The sequence below is a fragment of the Ailuropoda melanoleuca genome, chromosome 4 (assembly GCF_002007445.2).
Source record: "Ailuropoda melanoleuca isolate Jingjing chromosome 4, ASM200744v2, whole genome shotgun sequence".
Classification (NCBI taxonomy): Eukaryota; Metazoa; Chordata; class Mammalia; order Carnivora; family Ursidae; genus Ailuropoda; species Ailuropoda melanoleuca.
In genome coordinates, this window is record NC_048221.1 from 141,845,398 (window position 1) to 141,857,302 (window position 11,905).

The window sequence follows — 11,905 nt, forward strand, 5'->3', positions numbered from 1 at the left end:
CAGATTAGGAGTAGAGATCGCCCGCAGTCCTCATCAGACACCTCCCTTCCACTCTCCCGTCCCCGTGCCCCCGTCCCGGGCATAACAATCCAGAAAGCTTCCTTTGTCTCCAGTTCCTGAGACTCTGCTGCTGGGGCCTCCTGCCGGCCCCTCCCCAGCCCGAGCTCTCAGCCTGCCTCTGCAGACCCTATTTGTCAAACTTTCAGGAGTTCTGGATGAATGGACTGGAAAGGAGTAAGACGTGCAGAGCATGGAAGGTCACTGGCTTTCATACGAGAGAGAGAGAGAGAGAGAGAGAGAGAGAGAGAGACATCTGCCTGTTACAGTGAATGCTCAATAAAGACGGGTGCAATTGTGATTGACTACATGGGATAAGAAATAAATGATTGAATGAGGATTAAATGAACATCGGATTGATAAACAGATTAACCTGGTTTCCAAGCATGTGACCCTTCCATATTATATCACCTACCCAAGCATCTGGTCTATACGATCAGAACTGCACCCCCACCCCCCACCCCTGCTGACAATACACTTCTGCGTGAGTCGCCAGGGGGAAAGCACAAGAGACAATGAGCCGGCATGCTCTTCTAACGGAAACTGTGGTCACATATAATATAAAATAGTACTATAGTAATACATGAAAATTAAGGCACCGCATGTAACTATGGGAAGAGACGTGTAATGTCTAGTCAGTCACATTTTCCCTTATGGGAACTCAGGTGCCTTCATTCAGCCACCAAACCTGATAGAGACTGTACATTTTGGAGGACAGTGATGGGCAGAATCTTCCACAGTGATGTTTGAAAATCATATTTACGGTGACATTGCATCAGGGAGAAAGTTTTCAAACAAAAATCTGATGCAAGCTGGCTGAAACCTAAACCAAGGCGGGGGGAGGCCAGATAAAAGTTTGGATTCTGGGGGGGAATTTTCCCCAGGGATTCGAGAGAGTCAGGGCTCAGACTGTCTTCCGTTGTCGGTTGTCGTCTGTCCTGTGCTGGCCCCACCAGGTGGCTCAGGATCAGCGGGCCGTCGGGTGCACTGTCGGGAACACTGATGGCAGCATTGGTGCCTGACCTCTGCCCGCGCCTTCAAGGTCACCTTCATGTACGGCCATACACCTTCCCATCAAGACGGCTCAGGCCAGGCATCGCCCACGGAACCGTCTGCGACCTCGGGGCAGGTAGTGCCTGCAGGTCGTGTCCCACCTCCCCAGAGAAAAAAGACCACAAGGCACAAGAGGGATCCTGTGGGAAGGGGGACCCAGGTTCTAGAAAGCCAGGAAATGTGCACTCTGATCATTACCCTCCAATCAGCCATCCGTCTTGCCAAAACAGTTTTGGGATTTTTGCTTTCCTATTCCAACAAATTTCATAGTTTCTACTCCTTACGGGGTCAGCTTTCCTTCCACCTGCGATACTTAAGACAAACTTCACTCCTATCTATTTTTTTGCAGCGTCATTTTCTCCTGGCTCCCGCTTTTCTTCATCAATAACTCTAATTACATTGTCCGATTTCCTGTTACTCCGAACAACATTGTAATTCATATTTATATTCAGTTATATTTTTTCTCCTCCATATATTTTCTCTGTGTGACTCATGCCCCGTTTTCTGCATGTCAAAGCCCTCCTTTAATATGACATCTTCCGTGGAACCGTCTTTGGTTCTGTGCGCCATCACACGTGCTCTACTTGATGAGCCCCCAACATGACCCTGGGGACCCCGGGGTCCCGAGGTTCCCACTCGCGCGTAGTCCCCTCCTGGAATGAAGGGGGCAGACGGACTGCCACTGCGAAACCAACAGGACAAGGTGCCTTCATGAGAGGCGTGGGGCTTCCTCCTAGCTCTGTCTCTTGGTTTGTGTTCCCTGGGAGAAAGTAGCTACCGGAGCCGTAAGGACACTCCAGCCCTGCAGGGGGCTCACGTGACAAGAAACGGAGGTCTCCTGCCAGCAGCCCTGTGAGTGAGCTGCCAGGGAAGAGGCTTCTCCGGCCCCAAATAAGCCTTCAGGTAAGCGTGACGCCAACACAGACAACAGGACCAGCACAGACAGCTAAGGACACTGCGACGAGCAACATTGGGGAGAGGAAAGTCAGCAGTACATAGATGAAATTTTGTACAGAATCGATGTTCTGTAATCCTGGACGCTTGTAAATGAGGTTCTGAGTTTCCTGGGATTTGGGACAAAAGATAAATCAAGTGCTTGGGAAAAAGTAACATGGCTATTTGTCACGAAGCCCTAAAACAATACTTCTGCAGTTGCCACTGGAGAGGATTTGCCTTTTGGACATGACTGGCACCCCCCGTAGCATCCTTCGAGTGACTGTGTTAACTTAACCAGGCTGAGCGCTAACTCCCCACCACTTAAATAGAGTCCAGGGAAAAGTCATCATTGTGGAGTCAGTGATGCTTTGTAGAAAAGAGCTCTTCCATGCCCCAAACATGCTCTATGATGTGGGGTGCACCTGACCCCTGGCTCTGTCCCTGCCATTGCTGTGGTGCCCACAGTCTTCGGCCAGGCATCTCGTCCACCTGCATGAGATTTCCACAGAGAAGCAGGTCAATGTTACCACGTGTGCCCGTTACTGAAATTACCTGGGAACCTTAGAAAAAATTATACTGATGTGGGACTCCCACCCCCAAACATGTGTCCCTTCGACTTGCACATACTTCTTCCCAGTACTGCACTGGTTTTATGACAACCCCTTTATCATTGTGTAATGTCTCCTTTCTTCCTTGGTAATATTTCTTGTTTTGAAATCTACTTTATCCAATGTTAATATAGCCAATCTAAATTATTTTGGAATTTCGTTTTTATGACCTACCTTCCTTCTTCTATTCACTTTATTTTTTTAAATTTTTTTATTATGTCATGTTAGGCACCATACAGTACTTCATTAGTGTTTGACGTAGTGTTCCATGATTCATTGTTTGCTTATAACACCCAGTGCTCCATGCAATACGTGCCCTCCTTAATACCCATCACCGGGCTAGCCCATCCCCCCAACCCCTCCCCTCTGAAACCCTCAGATTGTTTCCTGGAGTCCATAGTCTTTCATGGTTTGTCTTCCCCTCTGACTTGCCCTCTTTCATTTTTCCCTTCCTTCTCCTAATGTCCTCCATGGTATTCTTTATGTTCCACATGTAAGTGAAACCATATGATAATTGTCTTTCTCTGCTTGACTTATTTCACTTATCATAATCCCCTCCAGTTCCACCCATTTTGATGCAAATGGTGGGTATTCATCTTTTCTGATGGCTAAGTTATATTCCATTGTATATATGGACCACATCTTCTTTATCCATTCATCTGTTGAAGGGCTTCTCATATCCAATAGAAAAAAGACAGTCTCTTCAATAAATGGTGCTGGGAAAATTGGACAGCTATATACAGAAGAATGAAACTCGACCATTCTCTTACACCATCCACAAAGATCAACTCTAAATCTATGAAAGACCTCACTGTGAGACCGGAATCCATGAAAATCCTAGAAGAGAACATAAGCAGTAATCTCTTCAACATCAGCCACAGTAACATCTTTGAAGACATGTCTCTGAAGGCAAGAGAAACAAAAGATAAAATGAACTTGTGGGACTTCATCAAGAGAAAACACTTCTGCACAGCAAAAGAAACAGCCAACAAAACAAAGAGGCAACCCACGAAATGGGAGAAGATATTTGCAAATGACACTACAGATAAAGGGCTGGTATCCAAGATCTACAAAGAACTTCTCAAACTCAATACCCAAGAAACAAATAATCAAATCAAAAATGGGGAAGATATGAACAGACACTTTTCCAATGAAGACATACAAATGGCTAACAGACACGTGAAAAAATGTTCAACATCATTAGCCATCAGGGAAGTTCAAATCAAAACCACATTGAGATACCACCTTATGCCAGAATGGCATAATATTAACAAGGCAGGAAACAACAAATGTTGGAGAGGTTGTGGAGAAAGGAGAAACTTCTTACACTGTTGGTGGGAATGCAAGCTGGTACAGCCACTTTGGAAAACAGCATGGGGGTTCCTCAAAAAGTTAAAAATAGAGCTACCCTATGACCCAGCAATCACACCACTGGGTGTTTACCCCAAAGATACAGATGTAATGAAAGGAAAGGGCACATGCACCCGGATGTTCATAGCAGCAATGTCCACAATAGCCATACCGTGAAAGGAGCTGAGATGCCCTTCAACAGATGAAGGTGGTCTAATCACTTTCAATCCATTTGTGCTTATATGTTTAATGTTCTTCATATAGATGGCACATAGTGGGTTCTTTCTGTTTCTTTTATCCGATCTGACAATCCCTTCCTTAAATGTTATCGCTCAGGCCACTATTACATCACATAATCATTGATATGTTTTCATTTAAATCTGACATGAAGTTTTAAAGAAAACAGTGTTTTAGGTTGAATAACAACTGTTTGGCCTGTGTCCTTCTCACTCTAATTTTCTTTTGCTTTTTTAGTATAAATTAAATGTATTTTTACATTACCATTTTATCTCTACTTTTTATTTATTAAGCAGCCCCCTTTAACAAGAACGAATTAGTTAAATTCTTTATTTCACTGATTGCTTTGGGGTTTTCTATATCCTGACACAGCCCAGCTTCAAATCATTAGACCATCTGACACGTCACGTAAGGCCCTCCAACGTTCTACCTTGTCACCCCCACCCCCGTCCCTTGTGCCCTGGTCACACATTTCACTTCTACATGTGTCATCTAGTACAAACCCCCATCACTATTTTCATTTACATGCTTAATTACTTTAACAGGATTAAAATGAGAAAACTGTCTTAGAAATAGCTTATATTTACAAATGATGGTGTTACACATTCTTTTATGTACATGTTAATCTCCATCTGGTATTTTTGCTTCTGCCTCATGAACTCCCCTTATCATTTTGTGTAACATTGCTCTGCTGATGATTAATTCTCTTATCTTTTGTCTGTCTGAGACAGCCTCTCATTACCTTTATTCATGAACGAAATGTACACAGGTAGAGAAATCTGTCCCTGAAGAAATAGTATATTTCTGCCCAGAAATGGACACATCTCCACAATGGGCATGTGAGTCTGTTTGGTCTGCCTCTGGGTATTGTTTCTAGAATTTTCTCAAGCAACTGCAGTTGCTCCCCTCTGTAGACACCTGCCCTTGCTTTGGACTTGGTGAGCTAGCTGGCCAGCCAGAGGACGCCTCAATGTTTTTGCTCTACCCTCAGCTTCCGGCAACTCTGAACACATGCCCTTCTTGGGGGCTTCTCCATGCCAATCCAAGGGAAACCACAGTTGTTTGTTCCTGGGAGCAAACTTGTGATGGGGCAAGGGGTCCCTTATTATCTGCTCCAGCCTCAGCCTAAGCAGACCAGTGTGTCTGGGCCTGAAGAATAAGACTCCCTTAGCATCCCTGCCCCCTTCCAATACAAACCACTCTCCCTTCTCCAAATATGGTCTAGAAGGCAAGAAGAGCAGATATTGGGTCTTCTGCCATGTTGTGCATTTTTTTTTCCTAGAACCACGTTTAGTTTGTTTTTTAAAAAGAGCCAAAAAGAAGTGTCACGTTTTTGCACCTGAATGTGCTAGAGAAAATTAATAATTATTACTTATGTTTTTGGTCATGCCATAAAATCTTTCAAAACAAACATCACCACATAACAGAGTCCTATTCTGCATTGGTTAAGACTAAAACATAGACATTATATGGTTCTTTTGTTTCTTCCAACCCTCTGACACCTAAGAACGTAGACATATTTATACAACATTGTTCAAATCTTTGATAGACTAAACCCAAATGTATATTTTTTTCAATGATGAGTAAGATAATAGAAACACTGTCACAATAAAGATCAAGGAAAATTAAGAAAGGTGATTCATGGAAGGGCCTTTTAAATCTTTAATTTGTCCAAAAGTATTTTAGAGATCCCAAAGATGATCCAAGAAGAGAAATCATTTTATGAAAAAACTACATTTTCCCACATGATCTTAAACTTTCTCTAACACCTCAATACTCCTTCATATTTCTCCAATGATAATGAGCAAACAGTATATGCTACTAGTATGAAAATCAAAGAACGCCATCAGTCCCTGGCAAGCCTGGATACAGGGCACCTACGGAAAGTGAATTCCTCTCTCCCAAAAGAAGTAACTTCATACGGAATAGAAGAGGGTCTGTCTTAGAAGCATTGTGTAACGTGTGGAAACCGAATATTCCGTTCACATGTAAGAGCAGTAATTTTTACTTGAAGTCATTGTGGCTCAATATAAAATAAGTTTTAGAAGCTTAAAGAAAAGTTAAAATATCAATTGATCATTATAAAACAAAGAAACTGAAATAGAGGATGGAAATTTTTTTCTGAGTTAATGCGTTCTCAGTGACTAACCTCGTAATAGTACTTTGTCAATATGCGAAACAATAGTGAGAAGTGATTCCTGAACAAAATCAAAAGCAACAACAAGAACTTAGCCTCTCCTTCCTCATCCAAGTCAGGAATGATCTGACCGTTTCCATTCTCTACGAACCCCCCATGTCCTTGCATTCATTATGAGATTTTAAGAAAAAAGGATGCTTGTCTAATGCTTTACTTTTCTGATGGTAAATTAGCCCTTGGGTGCTCAAAAAAACTCTTGGGAACTGAAATTAAAATATCTCCATTTCACAAATGAGGAAACTGGAGTTGAGGAAAATGAATGGTGTCTTTTCAAATTTTAGAACGTTGTTTCCATGAAAAGAATCCTTAACTTTGGAGAACACAACTTTCAAAGAAAGAACAGAATCTTTAAATGCAGATTACTGAGCGAAGGAAGCTGCCCTAAGAAGCCTCCACACTGTAGAGTCCCAACCATGTGGCGTTCTGGAAAAGCCAAACTATAGCAACAGTGACAGAATCAAAGGCTGTCAGTAATTGGAGGAGGGAGGAGATGATTGAGTGAGTGTTTCTGTACGCCGTACTATACTGTAATTGAGGATCCTGAGACTATGCATTTGTAAGCCCTACCCAACGTGCAACACCAGGAGGGGGCCCTACTGTAAGGTATGGACCTTACTTCATGCAGTAGACTGAATGTCCCTCAGCCCAGCCCCTACACAAACCCATATGTTGAAGTCCCAGCCCTCTTTTCCCCCCACGAAGGCATTAGGTAGTGGGACTTTTGGAAGGCATTTGTGTCTTGTGGGTGGGGCCCTCATGAATGGGATTAGTGTCCTTATAAAACGGACCCTAGAGAGTGTTCTTGCCCTCATTCCTCCCTGTGAGGACATGGCAAATATGTTAGACCCAACTCTGTTCAGATGGAATCCTGAACTCATGGGCATCACTCAGATATGTGCTGAAATTGCTAAGTGTATACACAAAAATTAGAAACCAACATTGAAGGGGAAATAAGATATTTTTAGATTTTAAAACCTGCTCTCTACCATTTCTTGCCAAATAGGAAATAAAGTCCGCGAGGTTTGATTTCAAATTGTCTCTCATGGATTTCTCGCTTTAAGAATTTGATTAAAAGGGTGTTAAAAATATTTTTATAGCCAAATATCATCTTGTTTGGCTAAGCCTTATCTTTTCATTTTCTTATGTGAAAGGTGCCAGGAGCTTGCAACCGATTCTCCTTCACACAGTGCCGTAGTCATGCACACGGAAACTTCGATCTCCCCTTGCGAAAATGTTTTTCCAGGTAGACAGTTTCATTAGTGGTTTCATTAGTAATTGTCAAAGTACCTTTCTTTGTTCTTATTTCACTTTCAAAAAAGCACCATATTAAAAATCATTCCTTCTCTAGCCAAAGCTTATCAGTGCAGGAGGAAAGGCAGAGACTTCTGAAAGAAACAGCTTCTGTTTTGCTTTGGCGGCTGTCTGAGCGTGTATATGGGCTGGGGTTGCTTCTCCAGTTGCTTCAGCTACACCAGAGCCTTTGGGAGGTAAACAAAGGGTCAGGGTCACTTTGGGGGATTTTATCTGTCTTTTTTTGACTCAAGGTCCAGATAGCATTGCACAGTTCAGATCTTTTCCTCTCAGGAGCAATCTGGTCCACGTTGTAGAGAACACTCTACCATGTTCAGATAGAAATGTTCCAGCCTGACCATGACTGCACATTTGGGAAAATTGGGGTCTCCAGGCCCTCCTGTGTCCTCTACGTTTATGGATCCAGGAAGGAGCACCACTGGAGCCCTTCTCATGGTGAACCTGTTTCTGTGGCTGGAAAAGTAATCCTGACGATTTTCTGGGCATTGCATCCTATTCCCACATGATTTCAGCTTTAACTTCCTGAGGTTATAATTTCTTCTCCACTGAGAACGAGCAGGAATAGTTGCTTCAATGAGGACTACATCTCACTTAAATATACAACTCTTGGCAAACAAGGCTTTCTCATCTGTTGAAAATTCCTTATTTACTTCCTCGACACAGTCTTTACATGTGTCTCACTGGTCTCCTTGACACAAAAGGAAAGAGTACTGCCTCTCACATTTAAGTTTAAGGTCCTCTAATCCATTCACCACCCCCCTTTCTAGTCCACCTGGATTCTTCTTATGTCTCCACTTGGAAATGGTATTTACCTTTGCATCCCCACTTCTCTCTTGAAACATTAGTTAATCCCTACAATAAATCTTAGGATAAAAAAATGAAATATCTACTTGGTTTTGGCCATCCCTATAGACAACGTCTTAATTACATGGTCAAATAGAGTCAGATGAACACAAGAATTATATTTTAAGAATGGAAACTTTACGAGAATGACAGACACTGAGCTGTTCAGAACAGCTGAGTCGCTGCCCTGGAGAGTCACAGCACCGTACCCAAAGCACAAACGCACAAGGACTGTAATGTGCTCCGTCAGCCTCAGTTCCTCGTCACCAAGTGGAGGCCGATGGTCAAATGCCACCAAATGCTGCAGTTCTACGTGAGACAAGGTGCTCTCGTGTGCCCTCAGTGATCGTGTCTTCTTTCCCTGGGGTCGCCATTGCTGGATTTTAGTCCCTGTCCACGCACCTCCGATATGATCTGACTGTATGTTGTTCTTGATAGAGACGGTCAAGAAATACGTGTTAAGCATCTACTATGTACTAGACATGGTCATATGCAGTGAAGACAAATTGATGAGCCCAAAAGACAAGTCTTAACCATCCTGCATTCTGGAGGCCAGAGTGATGAGATCTGTATCAGTGTTCTGATACTTCAGTGTGTGTGTGAGTGTGCATTTTCACACTGGGCTGGCTTCATCTACGTTCCAGTTATTCATAGCCCAGTGTTGGTTGTAAGTTAGCATTTATTCTGAAATCAGAGAAAGCTATTGTAGGTTCTTTCAACTATGTGTATCTCTGATCAATACCAGAGGCTTTACTAGTTAGTATAATAAATGTTAGATTTTTCACCCATCAAAATAGGGGCTTGTTAATTAGCAAATTGATGTTAGAAATTAGCTCTAATAGATACAATTATTAAATTGTGTGGATTAGCTGGACTATTTTCACAGACTTTTCAGAGACACTAGCAGAATATAAAACTCTAGTGAGCCTGGTAGTCTCTAAACTTAGGATTGATTCCAGTGGGTTGGTGCCTGAATCGTCTTGTGTCCTGTCTTTGTTTCAGAGGATTCTGGCTAAAATCTCTCGGTTTTCATTCCCTTCCCTGGTGGTCATCACAATGTGTCTCTTTAACACTAGGAACCACTTCACAGGGGAAATTGTGTATTATCTTCATAGGGAGGATGGTGCTTTACCCCAGTACAGAGTGTCTGACCTATAGTAAGCCAGGGTTTATTGTATGAATGGATAAGTAAATGAACGGATCTCTCTGAACATTCTTAATTATTTACAGGTACATTGATAACTCTAATCCAAATTACTAGGTTAAATCTGTATTGACATCAGCATATTCTCTGAATGTTATTTTTTTGCTAGAAGCAATTTTAAACAAAATCTTGAATAAGGTTTTTTTTTAATTTGGCTTTTTTTTTAATGTAGCATACACACAAAAAAATTTAAATGTTTTGGTTAATTGATACTTCTGTTAAATTGGCCTTCAGATAACAGAAACAAAAATTTGTCTGAATTGCTTCCTTTTGCTATGTCAGTAAAGGCACTGATAAAGCATGTTACATAAAGCCAAATAAATAAATAAATAAAAGGTCTGTTATCTTCCTCATCTGAGTTCGAGTTGAGGGAAAAAGGGCTTCAGCCACAGTTTGAAAATACTAGCTAGTATATGCATTTTTCTCTCAATTTACTGTATCTGAATTTCAGAAAGAAAAACCCTAAGGAAAGACCAATGACTATTTATCTTGACGCACACCCCTCCTCACCCAGGAAACTCATTTTGCCAACAGCTAATGTCTACTGTGATTGATTTCTGGCAAATCTTTCAAAACGGATGAGACTTCAAGCTTTCGAAGGCTTTTTTTTTTTTTTTTTGGAATCATTTAACCTCATCAGAAGCATAGAAGTTCTTAAAAATTACTTTTATGCCAGAAGTTGAATAACTTTGTACATCTTGTTTTTGTTTTTACCAGAATATGTAGAGAGAACTTAATGAAGTGCCATATGTCAAGTCTGGAGTCAGATTAAAAACAAATAATTAAAATATATCCTTTCTCCATCAAAACAGATTGTGATATGTTGGTGGAAGGAAACTGGATCTGACATGTCATGTTTTGACAGGTTGGTTTTTTTTTTCCTGCAAGAAAATCAGTCATATTGTTAGAAGTATTGTATTTGAAAGTTATATTTTCTTCCTGTGGAATGCCAAGTTTTAAGTCATAATTAATCTAACCTGCCACATCTATTAACCTGCCATAATGAAATAAGGAAGGCACATATTTGGGGACATATGGGAGTATCTGAGGAACATTCACTTGGCATGCAGACGTCAAAGAGTAAAAGAAATGTGGAGAGGTTTTATGTGTGTTGATGGGGTGTGTGTGTGTGTGTGTGTGTGTGTTTGTCTGTGTTTGAGCAATTCCACATTTCTTCCTAAATTCATATTGATTTTAACAGGGATTTTAACAACAAATTATCCCACAATGAGAATGGACATTTTCCAATGCTTTTGTTTTTGTTTTGGTTTGGTTTTTTTATGAGAGGTTGATAAGTTTTTGTTGAAATTTTTTAGTATTAAAACACAACACTGCAGGCCAAATTTCAGGCCAAATTATGAAAAAGTAAGTACAGACCTTCTATAAATAATGAGATTCCTATTCCTACTTCTAAGAATGACTTAGAAATAAAGCATTTCAGATCCCCACTGCGACCAGTCCCACCTGGAGATGTGTGACGACATCTTCACCAGGAAGAATTGAAACACGTGACCTTGCCAAAGAACGAGGTTTTCACACAGCTTCTCCCAGCTCCAAGTGAGCAGTAGGGAGCCTCAGCAGGGAAGGCGAAACCCTGGGGTCTCTTGTTAAGCAGACTTCACACAGGGAGCGTAATGAGCCCTGAAGCTCCAACGGGTCACACGATGAATAAAGATGATCAAAAATAACAATAGTTGCTGAGAATGATGTTTGGGAAGCTCAGAGCACACAGGTCTCATCCTGGCTCCCTGCAAGCCATTCCCGTGGTAGCACACGTTCTTTTGGCTGGGTGAAGGTAGAAGGTCACGAAGAAAGCTTGTCGAACTATCAGTGCTAATTATACTTGTGACAAAGACACACCAGGATGGGCCAGATCTCTGGCTGGCAAGATGGTGTGACACCACAGGAGGTCACCTGCTCTTTATAAATAGAAGCATTCTCCTGCCATTTGTGCTCAGGTGGGGAGCGTCTTGGCTGTGCCCCAGAGCTTCCCTTTCAGCTACCTTCAGGAATTATCCCCCAGCTCAAAGTATGGGGTGCCTCTTATGTGACCCATAGAATTGTCACTGTCCCGCTAGGACTGGTTGTCGGACTGACAAACTTCCTAGG